The sequence below is a fragment of the Grammomys surdaster genome, unplaced genomic scaffold (genome assembly GCF_004785775.1).
Source record: "Grammomys surdaster isolate TR1022 unplaced genomic scaffold, NIH_TR_1.0 126197, whole genome shotgun sequence".
NCBI classification, from domain to species: domain Eukaryota; kingdom Metazoa; phylum Chordata; class Mammalia; order Rodentia; family Muridae; genus Grammomys; species Grammomys surdaster.
This window is the reverse complement of record NW_021621002.1, coordinates 4,478,608-4,503,122: the sequence shown is the minus strand read 5'-3', so window position 1 is coordinate 4,503,122 and position 24,515 is coordinate 4,478,608. Positions and strand designations below refer to the sequence as shown.

The window sequence follows — 24,515 nt, the reverse complement described above, 5'->3', positions numbered from 1 at the left end:
CCCCCGGTACTGAGAAACAAATCCAGGGCTCACATATTTCATGCCAGCCTCATACCACTGAGCTAGCTTTCTAACCTCGGAAATAATCTTTTGTTTTACATAATTCCTTCTTGTTTTTCTTTATTCAGGCACTATAACAACAGAATATAGAAAAATGTACTTTCTGATGTAGAGAAGGTATAATATAAAATTTCTTTTGATTATTCAATAATTATATAATAAATTATGTAACATAATTTATAACAATATATTACTGACAATTACTTTACCGATAAAAAGTATAATAAATACCTGCTTACTAAATATATCCAATTTAACTGTCTATCATTGTTAAAAATTCAGTTTTGGCCTGGAGAGATGGCTGAGCAGCTAAGGGCATGTATTCCTCTTGCGGAGCACCAGTATTCGACTCCCAGCACCCCACACTGGGCAGTTCACAACGTCCAGGCTACTTTGATAAGCACCTGAACTCACAGGTGCACACCGTCTACCCCCCCATACACATAATAAATAAAAAAATTAAATCTTTAAAGCTTTTCAGTTGCTTCAGGTTGAACAAAGGGAACGCTTCCATTTGGGTGGGACTAACTGTTGTGTACTGGCTGAAAGGATAGATGACAAACACATGCAGACCCAGAGCCAGCCGCTTCTTCCAGGCATTGGGAGAAGAGTGAGCGAGCAGCTCAGGAGGCAGACACAGTATGGGATGACCCTGATCCCTGGCTATGTGGTCCCAGGCAACACAGGCTACAGGCCTGTGTACACGACCTTCTAGGTAGCACTATCCAGAGGCCATAGGCCACTCTGTGGGCAGTACTTGGGAACTACGACCTCCCCTCCCTTCCTGTTTCCCGTTTCTCTTAACTTTTAATACAGCAGTACCTCACCCTGGACTTAATCACTTCAATGAAAGCCATTCATCAGCGTTAGACAACGGGTGTCTTGAGCAGGACACCTCCCTCAGCCACCATGTCTTTGCATTTTCTCAACAAATGTGGGGATTTTCTTCAGCCCTGTGGAGTATACGGTCAGCTTCACCACCGTCAAAGTCCTGGCTCACTCAGGGTCCAGCAACTTCCTTACAAGTCACAGGTCGGCACACACTGTCATGAAACAACTACTCTTTAGCCCCAACTAAATTAAACCGTGGTCCTTTTCATTGTTGACAGTAAAAATAAAAAATAACAAGGGCTCCTGCGCAGCCCTGGGCTTGCGGCTGACCTGGAGACTCCCTGCCATCCTCCCCTCCCTCCAGCTCTCTCTGATCAGGGGGCAGGAAGGACTGTTCCCTACACATGGGTTTCATTGTTAACTTCACATCCATGTAAAAACAAATGGAGAAAACAGAGAGCTTCTGTTTATGAGATTCTGTGGTCTGAAACTACAAATGGCTCTCCCAGTTTTCCTGTTTCGCCTTCTCTGAAAGCAAATTAAATTAGCATAATACTGCTAATGAGATGGGGTATAATTCTCTCCAAAAACTGGAAGTTTCTTTTATTTTTATTTTTTGGCTTCTTCAAGACAAGGCTCCTTTGTGTGGCCCTGGCTGTCCTGGAACTCTCTCTGTAGACCAGGTTGGCCTCTAAATCAGAAATCCTCCTGCCTCTGCCTCCCAAGTGTTGGGATCCCAAGTCCCAAGTGTTACTGGGCATGTACCATTAACACCTGGTTGGAAGAAATCTAAAAATGGGAGAAAATAAATTGGCTTTAGGATCTCTTGGAGTTTTGGCTGCAGTTTTTATGCATGCAACACTGCCTACTCACTGAAAAACTGAGAGTCTGGAGGCATAGCCCTAATTTGATTTGCTTGGTCTTCTGAGCTTTGGAAAACCATTTACTCTTCCTGGCCTTGGGTCCCTTATGACAAACCAGACATGATCCTACGATCTCATGGAAGCTATTGCCATCACCTTAGAAGGGGAAGTACTTGACCCACGTAGGAATTCCGATCCAGAGTCTCTGTGTGTGGCATATCCATGGATATTGGTTTTCCCTGGCCTTCACCTGAATTAAAAGCAAGTACTTTTAAGTTTAACAGCTATCTGGTGGGCCAGCCACACACACAGTCCAGAGAAGGGCTGTGGGACGTAGCTACACTTGCAGTTAGCAGGCTCCCATTTCCTTTACTTTCCATTACACAAGTGCTCTGTGAGTGCCTCTGCTCTGCTGACAAGGTAGGATGGCCTGCTCAACCTTAGTTACCAGTCCCCGAAGTAGGTGCTCAGTGGTGTCTCTGAGGCTGGTGGAATGCTGTGTGGAGAAAGGAGAGGGGGAGACAGAAGAGACAGTGGAGAGTCCTCAGTATAAGGTCTCCCATGGACTTGTTTATGTAGTGTGATCACTTGGTGCCAGTCACCATGAGCTCTGCTCGAGGTGTGTGACTGACGGACCACAGCATCGTTATCTGTGCTCTTCTCTTTTCTGATTTTCCCCAGTTCTCCACCTTGGTAGTCCCCAAAGCCAATGTTGATAGCACAGAGCTAAAAAAGGCATCCCCTTTCCACTGACAGTTCTACTGATCTCAGCCTAGGATAATTGGCCTATACATTACCTAAGAGGGCTGACTCAATAGCTGAGGGAAAAAGATGAATATGCTCCAAACCAGAGCTGCCACACACGTAAGCAGGGACACACAGCAGACTAGATAGCATCTGTCCGTGAGTGTATGACTGAAACAGGGGCTCAGGACCTGGCTGGAACAGAGGCATGAAAGGAAGCAAACTGGTTAAGGGTAGTAGCCACCAAGACTACGACCAATCTGCCACAATCTCACTGCACTTCACTGAAAGTTGCTACCACAGTCAGATCTCTGCTAGAGGGAGCTGGAGCACAGCTCTAGGTGTATTGTGAGTTGTGCGGAAAAGGTAACGCGCACTGACAGTTTCTTCTCTTTAACAGGTGTCTATCATATGAATACTCCAAACCTCCCTCAGAAGAAGCACAGACACTCAAGTTGTTCTGCTCATGGTGGCCCTGGCCAAAACCTTCGTGCTGTAACTCTTTTCTGCAATCCCCTTTCAGCTCTCTCTCATCTCAGGACTCGTCAAGTACGGTTTCCATCTAACACAGCAGTTCTCAAGCTGTTGGTGGTGACCCCTTAGGGACATCAAATGACTCTTTCACAGTGGTCCTATATCAGATATCCTGCATATCAGATGTTTATATTATGACTAATAACAGTAGCAAATTACAGTTACGAAGTAGCAACTTCATACAGTTACTCAAGCAGCAATAATTTTATGGTTGGGGTCACCACAACATGACAAACTGTATCAAAGGGTCATGGCATTAAAAAGATGAGAATGACTGCTCTAACAGGAAAGGGAGGACCAACACAACCTGACATCCCATGGCTAACTGCTCAGCAGAATTGATTTTTGTGGACATGTGTTGACTTACATAGGGCTATAATCAGTGAACTCTTTAGAAGTATTGTGGAAGTAACAGTGTATGTTTTCTTAAGATGTTATTTATGTGTGCATGTGTATCTGTATGAGTGAATGCTGTCTATGTGCATATCCACAAAGCCTAGAAGTGGATGTTGGATCCCTGGGAGCTATAGTTATAAGATGTTGTGAGTCGCCAGATGTGGGTGGTAGGAATTGAACTCAGGTCCTCTAGAAGTACAGCAAGCTCTCTTACTCTTTGCACCATCTCTCCAGATGCAATGGGATGTTTTCTTAAAGTGATTTATCTACTTAGGCATTGAAACTATTTTGGGGGCAAAGTAGACTCCACACAATGGGCTATCCATTCATATAGTGTACACACATGGGCAGCTGAGAGTTACAGATTTCAAGTTTCACAGGCCTTGGGCGCTGATATTTTTCCAAGGGATTTTTCCCATTTTTATTGAAAGAGTTCAGTTTAATTGCTCTAAAGAGTATTAAATCATATTCCTGGGCGGCCGTTGGTTTGGGCTGAGCTCCTGCATTAGGCTTTAGCAGACCAGAACAACTCAGAGTGCAGTTGCTCCTGCTCGGTGACACTAATCCAACTGAACCTTTAACCAGTCAGTTTTTCATAAAATAGGAGACTTACCAACCAATTAAAAATGGTTTTCCTTGAAGCTCTTTATGAGGGAGTGCCTCTGCTCAACCCTGGGAGGGAAGTAACTTTGCACCAATCTGCTCTTAAGTCCCCTTTGCCCTGTGAAGCTCTTTTCTGCCCACACTCAACTTCCTCATCCCACCAAAACAACTGTGGTCTGCAGAATGAGTTGCCATGACACCCCAAAATTGCTAATAAGAGCCAATTAGATCTTTCAGGTGTTTACTAATATGTTCTTTGCCTTACTGCTCCATTTTCGAGGAGGCTGGCCCCTTATGACTGTGTTTATTCAGTTATTCAGAAAAAGCACACACATGAATAATCTTAAGAAAAAAAAATTGAAGATCTGTGACTGTTCTTGTCTCTTCCTCTTGCTGATGGGGAGCTTGTGAGTGCAGAAATGCTTGGCATAGACTGCCCATGTGTGTTGGGTGTGGAGAGTGCAAGGATGTTGTTAATTGTAACAGTTTAAACATTTTAATATGGTAAGTTTTAAAAATGTACAAAACACGGGCTAGAGAGATGGCTCAGCAGTTAAGAGCACTAACTACTCCTCCAGAGGTCATGAGTTCAATTCCCGGCAACCACATGGTGGCTCACAACCACCTATAATGGGATCCAATGTCCTCTTCTGGTGTGTCTGAAGACAGTGACAACGTACTCATATATAAAAATAAACAAATCTTTTAAAAAATGCACAAAACACTAGTGTGATGAGTCTGGACATCTGCTGTCTTTTTCACTGACTTTCTTCTCGCTTTTTATAGTGATTATTGCAGTCACATATATTTTTATCTTGTGTTCACATAGTGCTTTAAAACTACAAAGGGATTACTAATAGAAGGGGAAACTGAACCAAGGGAGAAGAAAGTTTCGATTCGGCCTCTGAAATCTGGTAGGATGCTTTGTCACATGACTGCGGGGACATACGGTGGTTAAGAAGACTGCAGTGCTTTCCAAGTGCGAGCTCTGCTCGGTGGATACACCGCTGTGTTAAACCGAGGACTCACGAATCTGGAAGGTCTGACCCAGCTCTTTCAGGAAGGGAGGCTCTGCAGCAGTGCAGACGTGAGGCTACTCTGCACTGTGTGCCGGGACTTTTGCTGTTCTATAAACTGAGGAGCAAAAAGGAATGTCCCAAAGCCACGATTTAGTAATCCTTTGAAATGAGTTTGTATTTCACAAGATCCCCTAGCCACCTTAACCTGCATGCTTCACCCCATACGCGGGCTCCATAAATGAGGGAATTTATAGGTTATTTGGAAGAAAAAGAGCAGGGTATTTAAACTTTAAAAAATGTCACTGTACTTAACTGTTAATGAAGTGTTGTGTGGTGGGGCCTCCAGCTCTTCTGCTGTTGTAGCCAGCAGCCCTCATTTGCATGCCCAGGGCAAGCACTAATCCTTACCATTGGCTGCTCCCCAGAAAAGCATGTGCCCCATAATACTGTTCATCCCGCTGGTTTATTTAGCAAAGCCTTTCTTCCCAGCGTACACAGGCCTCCATTTCAGGCCAAGCTGATTACCCCAGATTCCTAATTAGTGCTAATTAAAGCTTTAATGGATAGCGGCCAGAATTTAAAAGCATGCCACCTCCTTTAAAGACCCATTGCTGGTTTGGTGCAGGAATGAGCCAGCCCCAGGACTTCCTATGGAGTGACCCGAGCTCCCGGATACGTTGGCACACAACATGCAGGCCATGTCTGGTGACCGGGAGCCTCTCCATCCTGTTTTCCCAAGGAAAACAATCTGCTTGCTCTAATCAGTCTCTGAATGTCTACGGAAGTCGTGGATGATTTTCAAGGAGGGCATCTTTCAGTATTCCCAGTAAGGCTAGCCTCCAGGGGGATTTCCTCACTCTTGTCAAGGCTTGGGAAACAAGACAAAATAACTAAAATAATTCTGAGGAACCCACCAAACTTGAAAAGCATTCTTACATTGATCCTGCTACAGAGGCTAGCTCAGAACGTTCCTAGTAAGTCAATCCCAAAGGCAACAGTTGAAATCTACCCTTTTCTTATACAGTCCCTACAACGTGCAAGCTGATTCATCCTTCACACGGCCAGACTGAGTCATAAATGTTCATAATTCAGAAAGAAGAGAGGATCTGGAATTTAACATGACTGCATGCACGCCCAAGGAGACGCTGAGCTGCAGGGGGTTGAGACTCACCAGGCTGGCTGCTGGGAACTGAACTTGGGTCCTATGCTAGCTTGGCAAGTGCTCTTAACACTAAGTCTAGCTCTCCAGCCCCAGATCTAGATTTTGAGAACATTCTATGATAGGTGTTTGTTCCCCGAGACAGGGTTTCACGTCGTAAGACAGATCTCAATCACACCATCCGTATGTAGATGAGGATGGCCAGAATTTCTCATCCTCCTGCTCCCACTTCCCATCTGAGGATATAAGAAAATGCCACCATGCCTAGTTTATGTGGCACTGCTGGGGATCAACCCCATGGCTCTTGCATGCTTGGCAAGCTCTCTCCTAAAGGTCAGCTTAAATTTCCACAGCCACAGTGGGCAGCTGGACTTGTGTGGAGACCACTGAAACAGAGATCTCTTCCTGGCACAAGATGCTCCTTCCACTGTACTGTTTTTGCTGCTTAGAATTTTGTTTGGAAGTGCTGAGACTGAAGTGGTGGTAAGACTCTAAAGGCGTGAACAACGGGCGAGCAGTCAGACGCTAGAGGAGGAAACATGGAGGGCTAGCATGGACAGGCCAGGGAGGGCTATGTTTTAGGGAATACCCTTGTTACTTCAGAGGAATGAGAGCTCTCCAAATTATTTTAGAGATACTTTTAACATTTTTTAAAGGCTTAACTCACCTTTTATTTGCCATGCTTTTGTCGACTACTTGGGGCATAAATATAAAAATAAAAAACACCTTTTTCCTGTGTGTGTGTTGTGTATGTGTATGGTGCACGTTCAACAGTGCTCACGTGTTCAACAGCACACATCTGTGCTCACATGGAGGGCAGAGTGACTGCCAGGTTCTCCTAGGCTCCTTACACAGGTCTTTAACTGGACCTGTCTCACTTGCTGTGCAGCCTCTGCCTTTCCTCCTCTGTCGGCGTCACTGGCACGCGCAGCCGCACTGTTTTCTTTTAAATGGGTGCTGGGATTTGAACTCAGGTCCTTGTGCTTTCAGATCGAGTACTCTTACCCACAAATCTATGTCCCTAACCCCCAAAGATTACTTTTGTAATGAAATGACATGATTTATTCATTTGTTTGTTTAGCTGTTTTGCACAAAAATGTGTTTTCGTTCATGGCTGGAGCTGGGAATGGTGGCATCGTCTGTGGTCTCATCATTTGGGAGGATGGCGTAAGAGGATGTAAGGCTAGCCAGGCTTACGGGGCACTGGCTCACAACCCCAAGAGCAGCAAGCAAGAACAAAGGGAAACAAACTCAGCAGGCATGTCTGTCTTCCAGCCTGGCTGAAGTACGTGGGATATGGGAAAATGTCAGCATGGGCTCAGTGCTTGAGGCTTAGTGTAACAAGAAGTAGCTGAAAGCTAATTTCAAGTTGCCCACAGACTGTGTAAGAGAGAGGAACTCTGGGGCTGAGGAGAAGTTTCACTGGATAACACACTTACTGTTCAAGCACTGAGGACAGGAATTCAGTTCCTCGGCACCCATGGAAAACTGGGTGTGGGGCCGTTCGGTAGGGGGAAAACAGACAGATCCAGTTGCTGGTCAGGTGGCCCAGCTGAAATGCCACCCTCAGGCTCAGTGAGAGACACTGTCCCAAGAATAATGTTAAGAGAGACAGAGGAAGACACCTGACACCGACCTCTGGCCTCCACATGTGCATATACAAGTGAGTGTGCTCACAGGTACACATGCATGCCTCCAGTACACACACACACACACACACACACACACACACACACTCACACATTCATACACATGCACGCATGCACGAATGCACACACACAGGTTCTGGGAACAGGAATACAAATGTAGTCAGATTCTCACTCATACCTCCCAACCAGCCCTGGGAATTGTATACGAAGTTATCTGACCCTGGATTTCTTATTTATCGAGTAAGTCGATCCTCTGCTTATCTTCCTTGTCAGAGTGAAAACTCTGTGCGTGCCTTTGACCTTAATCTTGTAAAACTTGAGATCAGACTCTTGTTTACCCTGGGAGAGAATAAGGAAAATCCCAGGCCAGTTTCCTGGGTCCTCTGTACTGTGTGGATGAAAGGAGCTTTAAAACTAGCTCTGGTTTCAAAACGAAACCAGCACCTATTTGTCAGTGGCTATAGATGATGCGGAGAGAAACTGTGGTGTGTTATGCGTTTATTTTAAAGGCACCAAAGATGTGCTTTACATTGTCTGGCCCTTAGCTTCTTATAGAGTGTGTTTCTTGGTTATTTATTCAAGTTTTCTACATCCTTGAGAATTTCTGTATGTGTACAATGAAACATGACCTCGAGTTCTCCTTCCTTCAGTGCCTGCTACATCCCTACAGCAAGTCCTCCCCCCAGCTCCGGTGTGTGTGTGTGTGTGTGTGTGTGTGTGTGTGTGCTGTGCATGGGTGTGGAGTCATGCTAGAGCATGGGAAACCTACTAGTGGAGATGTCCTCAAAGAAGGCTTCTCCCTCCTCCAGCAGTGGCCAACTGCCAATAGCTCCTCAGCGTGGCGTGGGGCCTGGAGAGGACTTCCTCCATCTACACCAACACTGAACGGTTGTTATGTAAGGAATGATGAGTTTCAACTGTCAGTGTGATGCAAACTAGAGTCACCTAGGAAGAAGGTCTCAGTGAGACTGTCTAGAGGTGTGCCTGTGGGGACTGTCTAAAGCGTGTTGAGGTGGGAACAGCTACCCACTGTAGGTGGCCCCATTCCCTGGGCTCTGGATCCTGAAATGTGTAAGAATGGAGGCCCTACTGAGCTGAGTGCAGGCATCCCTTCACTCTCTCTCTGCCCTTGACTGCAGACATGACTAGATACTTCCAGCTCCTGCCTCGACCTCCCTGCAGTGAGCAACCTGGGCCTGTGAGCTGAAAAGAACCCTTTGTCTTCTAAGTTGCTTTGCTGGGTATTTTATCACAGTAGCTGGAACTGAAACCAGGACAGGAATTATGACAAAGGTGCCATCAAGGGATTGAGATCAGGGTGGAGGTCACAACAAACAAGCAAACAAACTTGAAAAGCCAGCTAAGAGATCCAGCTTTTTTTTTTTTTTTACCTCTGTAATGGACAACAGGAGTTTGGTGGCTATCCACGCCTCCTGTGGCCCTAAGGACACAATGAAGGATTTAGCAGAGGAATTTATGCCTCTTCATGGAATGCTGGAAGCAGTCAGACAAAATGCCAGGCTTGTCTATTAAACTGGGAGAGCTCAGGGAGGGAACAGGGGAGCCCCCACTGCCCCAGCCTGGATTGTGACTGGCATGGGCGGCATTTCCAGCCACTGCTGCTAAATTGCACAGCCGATCCTGGCCTCGTTCACGCAATTAACCAGACTTTGTTCAAGTCTGCATCACTCCCTGGGAGAACATGAGGAATTTGTGAAGAGACATTACATCTTTGAGGATACTGGGGAGCCATTTAGTGGGTAATTCACTAAAAGGAACCCGGTGACTTTGAAGGAGTTAACTCCCCTCCTGAGGCTGTGGAGTCAGCTTCCTCATCAGGCCTAACGGGGCGGAGGGAGGTCATTACAGTACACATTATTACTTTTTTTTTTTTTTAACTTTTCTAACCATGCAATTCATTAAGAAAAGGAAAACTCTATGATACCCGAAAAGGCCTTACTTTCTAGACAAGTAGGTCAGTAAGCCAATGAGGTCTTTCCAAAGGTCTGGCTTATCTTGGCTCTGAATGAGAAGAGTCCAACAGGTGAAAGGACCTTGCTAGGTTTGGCCACCTGCAGGGCAGTAAGCTTGTCTGTCATCTTTGTCAGAGCACAGCTCAAATCCCATCGCCCCTCCACCTCCTGCCTGATCCGAATCTTCAGAGATCGCCAGCCCACTGGTGGAACCTTCTAGATGCTTTATTACTAGGACATTTCCTTTCTGACCTGTGATCCTCTCCCTCTGACTGAAGGATACTATCTCATATTCCTTCTCAGTGAGGTGGCAGGGAGAGGGACCCTGTACCCACCCAGCCCTGCCTGTGTTAGGGTTAGCCTCTCTCAGCTTCCATTTTAGCTGTGAAGTGGGAGAGAGAAGGGTTCTGCATTCATTTATTTCCATCAGTAAGGAAGAGCGTGAGGTGACTCTCTGGGATACAAGAAGGCAGAATGGGTGCTGAGGGGAATGGGAAAAGAAGACAAAGGAGGGTTGGGGACAGAACATAAAGGTGGGGGCAGGCTGAAGCCACAGGGGCCAGGACTGCAGGCCCTTCATATGCTCTGTGTGGCAACACATACCTGTAATCTTAGCTCATGCAAAATGCAGACAGGAAAGTCAGTTCAAGGTCACCCTTGGCTACACAGGGGGTTTGAGCTCAGTGTCACCCTGGGCCACCTGAGACGCTGTCTCGCTCTCTACCCTCCACCCTCCAAAAATGGAAAAGTTCTCAAAAATATTTGTAAATTGTAAAGTTCTGAATACACGCAAGAAGCTGCCACTTGTACTTTGAGCAGCTCCCGGGATGCCACCGTGCACGGGGCAGTGGAACAGTGTTCACAGAGGGTTTGCTGCTGTCAGTGGCCTGAGGGATGGGGGGCTAAGTCAGGAGGGCCTCTGCTCCCAGTCCTGCCGGCAGCTTGTCACGGGAGCCTGAGGAAGGGACGCGAGGTCCTCCAGCACACGACCAGACGTGTGTTATAAATAAGACGAGGCTTAAAACACAGGATGACGAAGGCTGGACCAGGGGGACACACTGAGTACTGGGCACTGCAGACTCTGGGTGCCTGTCACCCCTAAGTAGTCCTCATGGCTTTCTAAAATTGGAAAATATCAGTTCACCTATCCAGGAGGGCTGTGGCCAGCACTACGTTGTCATTTTTCCTTGTCCCCTTCTTCTCAAAAAGACAGAAGAGAATTAACGTCCACTGCCCACAGGGTTCTTTCCTACCATGCCAGTTTGTTTACTCCTGACTGCAGGTCAGGCCCCACTTTCTTACATACTAAGGGCCCTGAAGACACACAAACCTCTATCCTGCGGAACCCCTGGCCAGCATGCTAATACAACTCATTTGTTTGTTTGATTCATAACCAGAACACAGCTTATGTGAAGAATTTTAACTGGTGCAAGCATAGAACCTCTGTAACGCAGAAGATGGTGACCGATAGCCATTTTAGCTACAAATCGTGGCTACGGGTTTACTACGAGGCCAACTCCTTCACATAGGCCCTATTAAAAAATAATTGCCATCTGCCAGACTCCTTTTTTTTTTAATTAAACTGTCATTCATTACTGGTAACAACAGATTTCATTTGGATTTTATTGAGAAATTATAAAAGAAACAGGGGAGGACATCCAGCGTCTCGCCTTGCTGAAGGTAGGAATTCTTTATAATGCTACATTCCAAAGCCGCCCATGAACGCTCCCCATTCTATTTACTATGATAACTATAATTCTCGAAACTCACCCTGCTTTGGTTAACAAGTATCTTCTTCTGGCTTAGCTCAGCCTGGCTTCAGCATGGGTCATTAAACAGAGAACCTGTCACTGCTCATGGGTAGCAATAGATCTCTTATGGGTTACTGTATCACTCACTGAGGTTGTTGCATGACTTGATCACTACTATGTCTTAAAGTTTTCATATTCCAGGTATGTAACGACATATCATTGTAAGTAATTAAAAATAGAGTGCGTTTTGATGTCTTGATTGGAACAGGTTTACTGTCTGGAACAGGTGAAGTACAAAGTTTTACTGATGCTTTTCAACTACTACATTTAGGTTAAAACATTTGAAACAAGCCATTAATTTAATAACGTGTTCATCCACAACAAATCATAACTCATTTCTTTTTACTGCAAAAGTAATTGAGTAATGAATAATGAAAATCATCCCACTGAAAAGGGGCAGTAAATATGTTGACTTTATTATTAATACTCAATTTTGGTTAATAAGGCAGCTATTAAATTTGTGACAGGATGGATCTAATTTATTGACTATTCAAGATAACAGTGAAATATTACCTAGTAAATACCTGTGTTCTTACAAGAGAAGATGTGACTCTCAAGTGAATAGAATCCAATGGAGAGGCCAGCTCTTATTGAGAGCTCTCTGACCTAACAAGAGTATCCCTGAACCTCACAAGTTGCTAAAATAATTCAAAATGGATGCATGTGCATGCATATAGGGCCACTGAAGAGAGCACACACCTCAATTCTTAGTGCTATAGTGAGCTGGAATTCTCCAGGCAAAGAGTTCATAGCAGTGAAACCTGGAAAGGATGCTACACCCGAAGGAAGGTTTGCTCTGATGTCTCAGATGCAATGTTCAGTGCAAAAGGGCAAAAGCAGCTCCTATTAACGGTGGAAGGGAACAGAGCGAGGTATTCTTACTCTGTCCCTGTAAATGGGGTCACAGCTGATTCTTGGGTGGTGTTGGGTTCAAGGAAGCTGAGACACTACTCAGGCAAGCATGAGCTAGCTTCCTAAACTTGTTTGATGTATGTCTCTGTTTAAGGATACATTGCTGGTTCTCTGGAGGTGCACCCAGCTGCAGAGTGACTCACATCTGCAGAAAGCTGCCCTAATGCTTGAGTTTTCTCTAAGGGATATTATCATTCTCTTATGCTTCCAGACACAAGACAAAACTTGAGACTAGGCTTAGGGACCATTTTAATAAAAAACCAACAAAAAGCCTGAAACTTAAAAGCAAAACTAAGCAACAGAAACAAAACCAAAAAAGTGGCAGCAAATGGGCCCTGGAGAAGTCTCTTGTTGCCAGTAGGAGAGACGAACCAAGAGTCTGGACAGAGCCTCACCCTCTCTGACCTCACGCCATCAGCTTCACGTATTGATAAATGACAGCAGAATGTGTCCAGTCAGGACTCTGGGGTTACATATAGATTTTTAGCAAGAAGGCAATTTGCAATCGCCCAATCTACAAATAATGTGGACTGCCTGGGCGTCACACTGCTGCCCCCAGTCACTTGCCTATGAGCTGTGCTGCCTTTCCCCTGCAATTATCCTCACTTAGGGCCCATCTCAGACTACAATATACTCTTCATAGAACAGGAAGGACCAGAGTATACCCTGATTATTCAATCAATCACAAAATTAATTTCTAGAAATCACTAACTTCTAGAGCTTCAAATAATATGTGTTTGAGGACATTTCAAGAGATGGCCCAACCTTTTCTTATTTGGATGTTTTAGATTGGAGTTTAATTTAACTAGAGGGACATTGTATAATGCCCTAAGTTTGCTAATAGCTCCAAAGTGACACTGCCATTTGTGACAACAAGATTTCCTGCTTGACCTTCATAGGAAGACTGTCCAAGGCCTAACATGAGTGACATGTGGCATTTCTACAGAACAAAGGTGCAATTCAATGAAAAGTATTTAATAGGTACTTTCAGAGCTGGGTCAAAGATCGCCAGCACACAGCCCAGAATGCCATATTCAAGAATGAAGATATGACATCACCAGCCTATGGCCCAGAGTGCCGGTTCCAAAACAAACAAACAAACAAACAAACAAACAAACAAACAACAAAAAATCCCAACTTGTATAGCCAAATGGGGTCTTCAATTATAACAGGCTAACCAGCACTGGTTTGAGACTCTATCTCCACAGGACAACATCTCCCGAGTCTTGTGGCAAGCAAAGCAAGGAGAAGGAGGCAACTTTGTTTCAAAGTTAGGATACATTAGCCACAGATAACTTCATCAATACAGATTTATTACCTGCAGAATGTTGGACAAAGGATGATGTGCATACCAATGAGCTCAGATTATTCAAGATTTGTGGCCTGAACACACAGCCCTCCAGAATTCAAGGGACAGAAGAGTTCAGGACGGAAACTAACAATTCGGTTAACAAACCAGCTCTTTGCAGACACTTCACTAAGACACTGGACACTCATTGGTGGGAAGCCCAACGGTGTCTTCTAAGCAGTAGTGAAATCTGAGAAGACTGTTTTAGGATCCCCACGCAGTAGGGCCTTTTGGTCATGATTGCCAGGGTCTAAACTGTTTTCATTAATGGGATACCGACCATTTTACTCTTCTTAAAGACTTCACAGGCAATGGTGACAGCCTGTGATGTTCTCTCTCAATCTTTCTTGCTCTCCATTTTCTTGGCACAGGATAGATCAGCACATTTTCATTCTCCTTGAGATTAGATTTGGGATATGGCTTGCTTTGGCCAATGACATGTACATGCTAACGATGCTTCTTCCTGAGACGGGTCCTAGAACATGGGTCTAACTGGCAAGGTTTTGTTGTTGTTTGTTTATTTGTTTGGTTTGTTTGTTTTTGAGACTAGGCTTCTCTGTGTAACCTTAGCTGTCCTAGAACTAGCTCTGTGGACCAACCTGGCCTTGAACTCATAGAGATCTGCTTGCCTCTGCCTCCCAAGTGCTGAGATTAAAGACATATGCCACCACCTCCAGGCACAGGCAAGGTTCTTGAGTGGCTGTAATGAGTGGGACATCTTCAAATGAGCTCTGAGGCTCATAAACAGCAGTCACCAAGTGCTTGTCACTGAGACCTAGCGATTATTTGCTACTGCAATATTGGCCAACACATCTGAACTAAGGTTAGGCTTTTTTCTTCACTTTTAGTTAAGTAATAATAATAATCCCAGTGATTCTTTACTTTCTGGATCAAGTAATATTTTCATCAGCACTCCAGCGACACGTCCCTCTGTGTGTGAGCACAGGATTCAGCACTTGGTCATTTCTATTTTCCTATACATGTTAACAGTACTTCACTGAGGTGATCAAGAGATTTCTGAAGGGCAGAGGCCACATGGTCAGCATCTCTACAATACCATCAGCAAAGGAGGGAAGCCAGCAGCTTATGAAGAATGTTGGCTGAGGAACGGAGCTGCCCGTGTGCTATAGTGCATGGACTCTGTCACTGACCCAGCCAAGTAACACTGAGCGTGCACTGCTGCACGGGTCAGTGGGGATCTCAGGACGGACTTGCAGCAGACACTGGCTATTCCATTGAGAGGAGCTGTGGTGAGTTTTGCCAACAATGCAAATTCCCCTTTTTTTCTGTATGAGTTGACTGTAGATAACCTGTTCACTGTAGCTTTCAAAAATAACTGAGGAGTAGAACCTCGCAGCAGAGTGGTGATAACTTCAGAGCAGAAAACAGCCAGTGGGATTTAAAGAGGAATTTGGTGGTTTGTACTGTGCTGGGAACTGTGAGGAATGGCAGAGATTGATGAGAAGGAATGCTTGAGCCGGGTCAGGTTTCATTAGTGCAAACAGTCTAAACATGGCCCCTGTAAAGTCATCTGGCCAGCCCTCTGCCTCAGACTCCTCTTTCTCAGGCATATAGAGCTGGGACTTTTGAAGCAGCAGAGCTGACTCCAGGACAGCTGCTCCATAAGTAAACACAGGCCAGCAATTTTAATGCTAACCAAGGGGAGAAGGCTATCTCATTGGTGCAGGCTTTAAAATTATATTTTGCAGAATTACATGTTTTTGAACATATTTTGGATCTGGGAGTTATGAATGGGAATGGAAGCCAGACATTTTAGGAAGTGAACTTCAGTGAGGGATAAAGAACATAAGTTCACTCATTCTCCAGTTGGTGATGAGTTAAAAGACAAACAGTAATTTAATTTCTCCAAAAGTAAGTGCAAAAGTAAGCCTGCCAATCATGCCGTGAGCATGTGAGTGGCACACGTTGTCATCACTATCTGACCAGCAGAGCAAGGAGGAAGCTCCATGAAACAATGACGGCTTTAGTTAAAGTGATGGCCACGGAGTTGGATCAAGCTCAGGGTGCAGGTATCATGAGGGCACAGCTGGAACAGCTGGGCCTGGAGGTTTAGACAACCAAGGAAGATTCAGGGTGATCGGCTGTTGCTTATAAATAGTCACTAGTTGACTGATTCAAACAGGACCAACTAGAGATAGGCTCAACTGTTACAAGGCTATTAAGGAAGAGACATAGAGGAAAATTCACTCCTTGTTCCTAATAGGTGATTGCTAAGTGACTCTGGAGGCTGTTCTACCCCACCCTATGTAACTGTGGGCCCTTCGGAATCCTCAACTGCTGTTCACACAATCCAAGCAATGGGACAACTCACAGGTGTGACTGAATGCCTAAGAAGAGGTTCCGTCGAGCTGGAGGAATGGCAAATGCCCCTGTCCTCCACCGGGGACTCACCAAGCCCTTACTGTACATTACACTCAGTATGTTTTAGAGTTCTGGGACCTCGGCTTGATTTTGAGACTTCAGCCTCACTTGGTAACGAATGCCTCTTGGGGCACAAAATTATGTACGTCGTTAAAACTTCATCAAGTAATAATTTCACTATGATTGTTAACATAAATAACAGCAGTAAATAAGTACACAGTGATAGATCTGTTTTTGTTCTATCCAGAGAACTGCAGTTTAGCTCTGATGTGTGAAGTCAGGACGCTAGTCTCATTCCTAAGTGCCACTCGGCCTCACGTGGGTAGGTCTTCCTTCGATTTAAGGTTAGCACACGGGGGAATTGTAAATAACCAGGGATCACGTGACCAGGCAGGTACGCTTCTGCCTTCTGCTGTTTTTCTTCCTGACGATAGAAGGAAAAACTGTTCTTGTGAAAATTAATTGAGTTTTGTTCAAAGGGGGGAAAGAGGCGCATGTGAATAGACACAAGGGCCCTCTCTCGCAGGAAGAAGTCCTTGTCAGTTTCAGCACAGGACAGCTTTCTCATCTGACAAATGTCCCCCTCACCTTTCCACCAACAACAAAGGTATCGCCTGCTAAGATATATTGCCATAATACGGTTGCTGGGAAAATATGTGGTGCAATACAGAGCAGTCTAAATACTTGTAAGTGGAAAAAGACATAAACGGCCATTTTAATTACTTTCCTCATGTAAAATGCAGCTGTAGTAATGTTGGCAGGTCTCACCTGCCCTGTTTTAAATCTGTGACATGAAATCATGCCACTTAATTAAGTCTTAATGCATAAAAATATTTTTATTTACTTTTTATGGAATATCAGCATTTAAAGCTTTCTATTTATGTAAGTGCTTTATAAATTACTTGAAATACTTAAAAAAAAAAAAAACCCTGACTACTACTAATCAGCAGTTATAAGTACCAGTTTCAATTTCATTAATTAAATGCCTTTTGGTGGACTCCTGCTGCTGTGTGAACTAGCTCTAGGCTATGAAAGTAATGAGTCCGGACAGAGTCATCTGATCTCACACTTGGTGCAAAGCGCAGGGAAAAGCCATGCCCACAATTCCTAGCCTGTTTACCAGACTGCAAGCAGTCTGACTGCTGGAAGCATTAGGAAGCCTCAGGCTTCCCCCTTCCCCCTTTGGCAGTTTTACCAGTTTCTGATTTTTTTTTTAAATAAGGATTGGCTCAGAAAACATGGTATTTTAGCGCCCTCTGCAGGTCAAAAGCCTGGCAGCCTCTTGCCAGCGTGGCTTTTCATTCAGCAGCAGTGGAGGAGAGGGATATCATGGTTATGTCCCACAGTCAGACCTCACTGGAAGGATATTTCCTAAGGGCAGGCTGGCAATGTTACCGCTACCCCTACCCCCCCCAAAAAAAAGCCTTAGAAAAAACCTCCTTTGTTGGGTTGTTCAGGATGTAAATTTCTGTCTTCAAAGCACAGGGCAGAGCTTTAAGGGACTGACTTGTCATTGTCAATGTCCTAACGGTTCCTAAGGTCTTAAAGAATACAAGCTCTGAGTGATCACTCAGAAATGATCACTCCTACTGTGCCTGGGCTTAGGAAGGCCGGTTAGGGAGAAGAAGAAAGTAGAAATCAACTGTGTGGGTGCACCTGAGACTTCCTCAGCCGAGGAGTTCTCATTCTAACGAAGTGGCAACTTAGGAAAACACAGGGAATTTCTAAAGTGTTTTGGGAACTTAGCATGAATTTTTACAGGGCATTTTATATCGATTTAAAATGTTTTAGATGGGATTGATATAAAACATTTGCTGAAAGAAAGCTACTTGTAAAGTTAAAAATGGGGGAAGGGCTGGAGAGACGTCTCTGGGGTTAAGAGAATTCACCGCTCTTGCTGAGGACCTGAATTCAGTGCCCATGTCAGGGGCTCACCACTGCCTGTCACTCCAGCTCCAGGGGATCTGAAGCCTTCTTCTGGATTCCTAGGCACCAACGTATGTCTGCCACAACACTCACCTATATACATGCACACAAATCAAAAGAGCCTTGTTTTAAAGAGATAAAAATGAGGAAGTGTCTGGAGACAAGAAAACAGAGGAAGGCCACACTGTGGGTCTCAGAGTCTGCTTGCTTTTCAGCAAATCAATAACCTTTTTATTTATTTTCTTATACCAGGTCTTGCTATAGCTATGGCCCAGGTAGTCTTGAACTAAAAGCCTTCCATACTGCTGGGATTCCAGGTGTGTGCCACCACAGCTAGTCTGAGAACCTCTCAGAAGACATGTCTTTCAAAATAGTTTTAAGTCAGCACAAGTATTAAAAGGTACTGAGTTGTTTTTCTTAACAGTTTAGAACATTAATTTTTTTCCTTCCAATACTAGGGATTGAACTTCAGGTCTCAGGCACACTGAGAAAGCACTCCATTAATGAGCTGAAAGCATTTGCTTGCAAGGTGGAGTATTAGCCCAAGTATTCCCTTTTAGTGAAGTTATACACTGTAGGGTCATTTATAAACCTCTTGAATCATAAAGAGACCCATACTTTTCCAACTCACTGAGGTGGGTAGACATCTTCTAGGGTCTCTTAGGCAGTCCACAAGGAGACTGAAGAAATGTCTGTGTTAAACTATCCTTTCATGGTGCTGTGGTCACTTAACAGGCTCTCTTGACCGAAGACTCTGGGGTCTGAGGACAAGGTTGCAGTTTTACTGGGAGCTTGGGGACTGGCAACATCTTCGCCAGAGGATACTCAGTGCTATAGACAAGATCAGTCCTCAGGGGGATGGACCAGAGATTTTGGTTCCAATAAAATGACGCTTCCAAATGAAAACCCAAAACGAACATGTTGAGCTTCCAGATTTGTTAAATTCAGGAACAAGGGCTCTCAGCGGGACTTGTCAACAGCCCCGGTTAGAAGAGGGCAGCTGCTGGCTGGGGTGCAGCTCAGCACACCCATCCCAACCATCCCAAGTCAGCCACACACCATTCATCCAGGCTGGAATCTGGCTGCCAGACTAGTCCCTAGCTCAGCTTATCTCCCACTGGGAGGCTGAGGCTGCCAGGAAGGAATGGCGGCTTCCCAGCAGATGTGGGCTGCTAAGGAATGGCGGCACAGCCCAGGCTTGGCGCCGCTGTGTTTATGGTCCTTCCTCCACTTCTGCCTGCTGCCTGCTGCCCCCTCATTGCTTGCTGGCAGCCCCGGACCAGGGGACAGGTGATGAGGATTAAGCCTGGCATATTTGCATATCCTCAGCACAGGGAAGGACATTAATACCGCAATGACGTGATTTAGTGGCTAGGTTTACACAGTGAAAAACCCTGCAGCAGTTGTGAGCATGGAGACCAAGGAAGGTAGAAAAAGCAACATGTCTGGCAGGATGGGCCGGCCCCGGTCAATGGAAGAAGCAGAAAGAAATGGATCTTTTGGGGAGACGTGTCATCCAAAATTCACTTACAAGTCACGAATGGGCACAGGAAACTTATTTTTGCCTCCTTTTTGCTGGGTGGATCAGGCAGTGGCATGGCCGACTGCCTTTCTCACCTCTTCAGAAAGGCTCTGTTGTGGTGGGATAGGCCTTGGGCCACACTCTGCCCACTGGCCTGCAGCCAACTGCAGACCTTGTCTGTCAGGCAAGTATTTCAGAAATGCCAAAGACATTTTTCTCATTAAAACAAGAGCATAGAGACAGTTTTAGACTCTCATAGAAGTTTAGGAGAAAAGGATTTGCTCCTAGGCACACATGTTCATTTGCCCAGACCACCTTCCTTCAGGAGGGCAGGAAGGGGGTGCTTTCAGGTGAGTATTTAGACAGCCATGTCATGCTGTAACTGAAGCAGGCAAGAAGGCAGTTAATGTTCTTTCAATTCGCTGTCATCCAAAGGTACCTTAAAGAATGGGTGCCATTAAAAGCTTCTCATTTCCATGAACTCAATAATGTAGTGGGTGCATTTCTGGGCAAACCTATATAAACTGCTGTACAGATGCCCACTTCCCACAACAACGAGCATAACCTCAGACTTGCCTAGAACAGAAACGGCATCATCGCTCATGGTGATGGCTAACTATAAAGCAGGCAAGCTACTTAACGACAAATGCCAGAAGACACATTAAAAGCAGGGCTGTCTTCTTTACTGCTGCCATCTGAGGCGGCTGGATGTACTTACTCTAGCATGTTGCCAATTTATTCTCCAAAAACATCCTTGACATTTTCTTAAAAAGAACTTAGGCAAATGGCCGAGCTTTTCTGTGATTAAATTTGGAGAGTAAGGTGCGCAATTCAACCCAGAACCCCTTGGACCAGAAACCACAGGACTAAAGAACCTGGATCCGGTAAGTTGAAGTTAAATGTAGGACTTCAACACCCACCAGAACAGAACCTCCTACCAAAGCACATCCCACGTATACAGCTGAAAATCCTGAAAAGCCTCCTGTGTGTGAGAGAACCTCCTACCAAAGCACATCCCACGTATACAGCTGAAAATCCTGAAAAGCCTCCTGTGTGAGAGAGAAACTCCTACCAAAGCACATCCCACGTATACAGCTGAAAATCCTGAAAAGCCTCCTGTGTGTGAGCAGTGTGCATACTGAGGCCAGGGAGGACACCAGGTGTCCTGTCACCGCCACCTCCGTCCCTTGAGGCTGTGTCTCTCACTGAACTCAGGGATAGGCTGGTGGCCAGGAAAGCGGGGAGATCCCCCTTGCCTCTGCCTCCGTTTTCTCACCAGCGCTGAGGGCTTCATTTCGGAATGCTTGGGTTGCTGGAAGAAAATATATTTGGCCACACTTAGCTTCTTCTTGAGGCCTGTGAATCTGAACTTAGGTCTTACACTCCTGCAGCAAGTGCTCTTACACAATGAGCCGCCTCCTCTGTCTGAACTGATGTTTTACGCAGTGAGGGGATTATTGTCATATATATGCCCATAGACATCTCATACTTTTACAGGTTAGTGGTTTTTGGTTGTACATAGGTATTTTGGCATATGTGCCTATTATGCAAAATTTGCGGATAGTAAACTAAATTCCCATCAGAGGAAACCCCAACTATCCTGGGCACTAGAGGCACAGTATCTTTATTCTGGACAGATCCTTGAGTGGCAGCTCTGCGTGCTGAGGAAGAATTTTCTGCAACACTTGAGAGGCTAGTTGTGGCCAGCTTGCACGATCTGCATTGGTACAGCACTGTGTCTTAGTCAGGGTTCCTCTTGCTGTGATGAAACACCATGACCTAATGCAAGTAAGGGAGGAAAGGACTTCTGTGGTTTACACTTCCACATTGCTGCTCATCACTGAAGAAAATCAGGGTAGGAACTGGAGAATGACAGGAGCCTGGAGGCAGGTGCTGATGCAGACGCCACGGAGGAGTGCTGCTTACTGGCTTACTCCCCATAGCTTGCTCAGCCTGTTTTCTTATAGAACCCAGGACCATCAGCCCAGGGATGGCCCTCCCCACAATGGGCTGGGCCCTCCCCCACTCATCACAAATTAAGAAAATGCAATATAGGCTTGTCCACAGCCCGTCTTTTAGAAACTTTTTTTTGGTCCTAAATTGTTTATTGGGTATGAATTTTACAAATATTACGTGTATTAGTGGTACCGGTGAAGCTGGAAAGTACTGTGCTTTCTCCAGGCTGCACAGCGAGAACTACCAATAGTGTGGTGGAACCTGTGACCCTTTCCAGGGCCAGCAGATGTCAGTCCACACATCTCCCTGTGCTTGTGGACTGGTCTGGTGATCCACTGGGTGTCGGGACTTCTTCTGGTAACTTTATGGAACGGATCAATGAGGACAAGCTCAAACATTTACATGTGGAATCTTCACCAACTTCACCCATAAGAATTCAGGACTTTCAAAGCCCTGCAATGGCATCCAGTTCTCTCCTCAGCAACAGACTCGAGGCTTCAGGCAAATTTTAGCTGTTTAACACCATGATGGCCAGGCCTGCTGTAAGTTGCACCCTTAGGAACCATGTGATTGCAACCACTATGGTGGACATGAATCTTGTAATGACATAACCTTGCTTAGCCTTGTATCCCAGCCTTCATGCTTTATCAGGCCGAGTCTAGTGGGGAGCCCTGCGCAGCACAGAGAGCTGGCGGTATTGCCAGCAGCGGGCCCTCAGAAGAAAGCGCATCATGTCAGACTGCTTCTTCCTCCATAGCTCCTGGATGTATGTGTATGCACCCATCTTGGCTCACCTGATGGCTGCCGCCAGAGAAAGGTGGAAGCATTTTCTTAATTGAAGTTGCTTCCTTGGCAGATGACTTTAGCTTGTGTTAAACTGATACAAATCTATCCTATCACATAGGGTGCTGAGCAGTAAGTGAGAAGTCTCAGAAAGGGATTGATGTCACCACTTGGCCAAGAAGAGTTGGTCTGGAAACAGTATAGCATGTATTGGGACTCCTTTGTGCCTGCTTACATGCAGCACTGGGGATCTGGAGGATGACGGCTCACAGCATTATCACAGTAGAAGGCTGGGACCGGAGCCCCATAGGAGCTCCACTGCAGTGTGGCAGGAGCAGATCTGCAAGCCCAGCCTCATGGCTTCAAATCCTTGGCTGTACCTTTACCTGAACATTGTAAGAAAGACGGCAAAACAGCCACTCAGGATCTGGCCTGCTCATTCCCCTTGGCCTAATAAGAGACTAGCCTTTCTGGCTGAGCATGTTAAGAAGGTAGCTGACTTTCTGCTAAGGTTGTATTAGGGCCCTACTAGTTAGAAAAACAAAAACAAAACAAAACAGAGAGACTTCACCATATCAAGACTACAAGCTCGGCACCCTGTCATCTGACATCTCATCCGTTACTTTGCAAATATCATACATTCCACAAAGAACTGGTCAATGCAGATGAAGACCCCACGATGCACACAATTTGCTTAGTAGCATTCATACAGGAAAACCATGAGGAGGCCCATTTTATAGACAAGGATACTGAAGGCTAGGCCACTCCATGGCTAAGAGGATGGTCCTGGGACAAGGACTTCAGGCATCCCTTAAGCCTGGCATCCTTCCTAGTGTAATTATGGGACTGGACCCTAGTGGATTGGAGATTCAGGCTTAGTGGCAGGAGGCAGTAGAGGTAGGGTTTTGAGACAGGGGAATGCATCCTTCCACTTTCTATAGGAACATCCAATTTGCTGCTCAGTATCCTAGGATACTGAATCAGATACTGGTCAGACCCACTTCTGGAAGCTAGATTTTTCTTTCCCTCAAATCAGTGGGTTCTCAGAGGAATAGGGAAGCTCCCCCCACCCCTCCAGGAGAGCCTCACTTTGGATTATTCCTGTTGCTGCAAGAGGCAAAAAAGTGGGGAGTTTCCTGTTCAGTTGGTTCAGATAGAGTCTCTTAGCAGCCAAGGAGACAGGGACAAGAGAATAACAAGGAATCTGATGTCCCCAACATGCTCCACCTCCACAGTGTAGTGTTTCTGGTGCACAAGGTTGGTTCATTACCCTTTCCAGTTTCCCATAAATCCTAGGGGCAGAGGCTGCCACACTCTCTTGATCATGTAAATAAAAACCTCTGTGGAATTGTCTGTTCCAATGTCTCCACACAAGTTCTTTCTGTGTTTACTACTGACATGTACAAAGAACCACTCACTTCTGGGAAGGCCCTTTCTCTACATGTTTAAGAGGATCCACCTGGAATCATACTGTTGTGTTCTAAACTCTAGCTTAGCCATTTATCTACTTTCTGTGTGATCATGGACGAGTTTAACATACTTATGCCTTAGTATTCTGCATCTGTAGAATGGATGTTGGCTTCCATCTAGGATGTTACACTCGGTAGATTCTCATGAGAGTATCTGAATCCACCCCCACCCCACAATGACAGCAAGAAGCTGCACAGAAGACGACTTCATCATGGCGGACCTGGGAACAGAGGGTGGGTGAGCAGCTCTCAGCTCTAGCTAATCATACCAAGTGCTGCTTAGTATCCTAGAATACTGAATCAGATACTGGTCAGATCCAATTCTGGAGGTGAGATTGTCTTTCCCTCAAATCAGTTTTCAAGGAATTCCACAATGTAAACATCTCCTGTGATACTCTTGCTAAAGAAAAATAATAGCAGAATCCTCTGGGTCTGCCTGCAGCCTGAAGTCACGCGGCAATTTGCATCAACAGACTGGTGTATTATTTGAAAAGCTCATTTGTGTTTATTTAGTTACATATTTACTTAAAAGTGGCATAGACTCACACTGAATTGTGCCAAGTGGCATGTGATTG

The 24,515-nt window shown here is 45.4% G+C and overlaps 1 protein-coding gene and 1 pseudogene across 2 annotated transcripts in view; both read right to left on the bottom strand.

The window, feature by feature from the left end:
• The window catches only part of Jazf1 (JAZF zinc finger 1), a 303,749-nt gene that overhangs the window by 59,445 nt on the left and 219,789 nt on the right, over positions 1 to 24,515 (bottom strand). The window lies entirely within an intron of this gene.
• Positions 21,871 to 22,472, bottom strand: LOC114613166 (annotated as a pseudogene).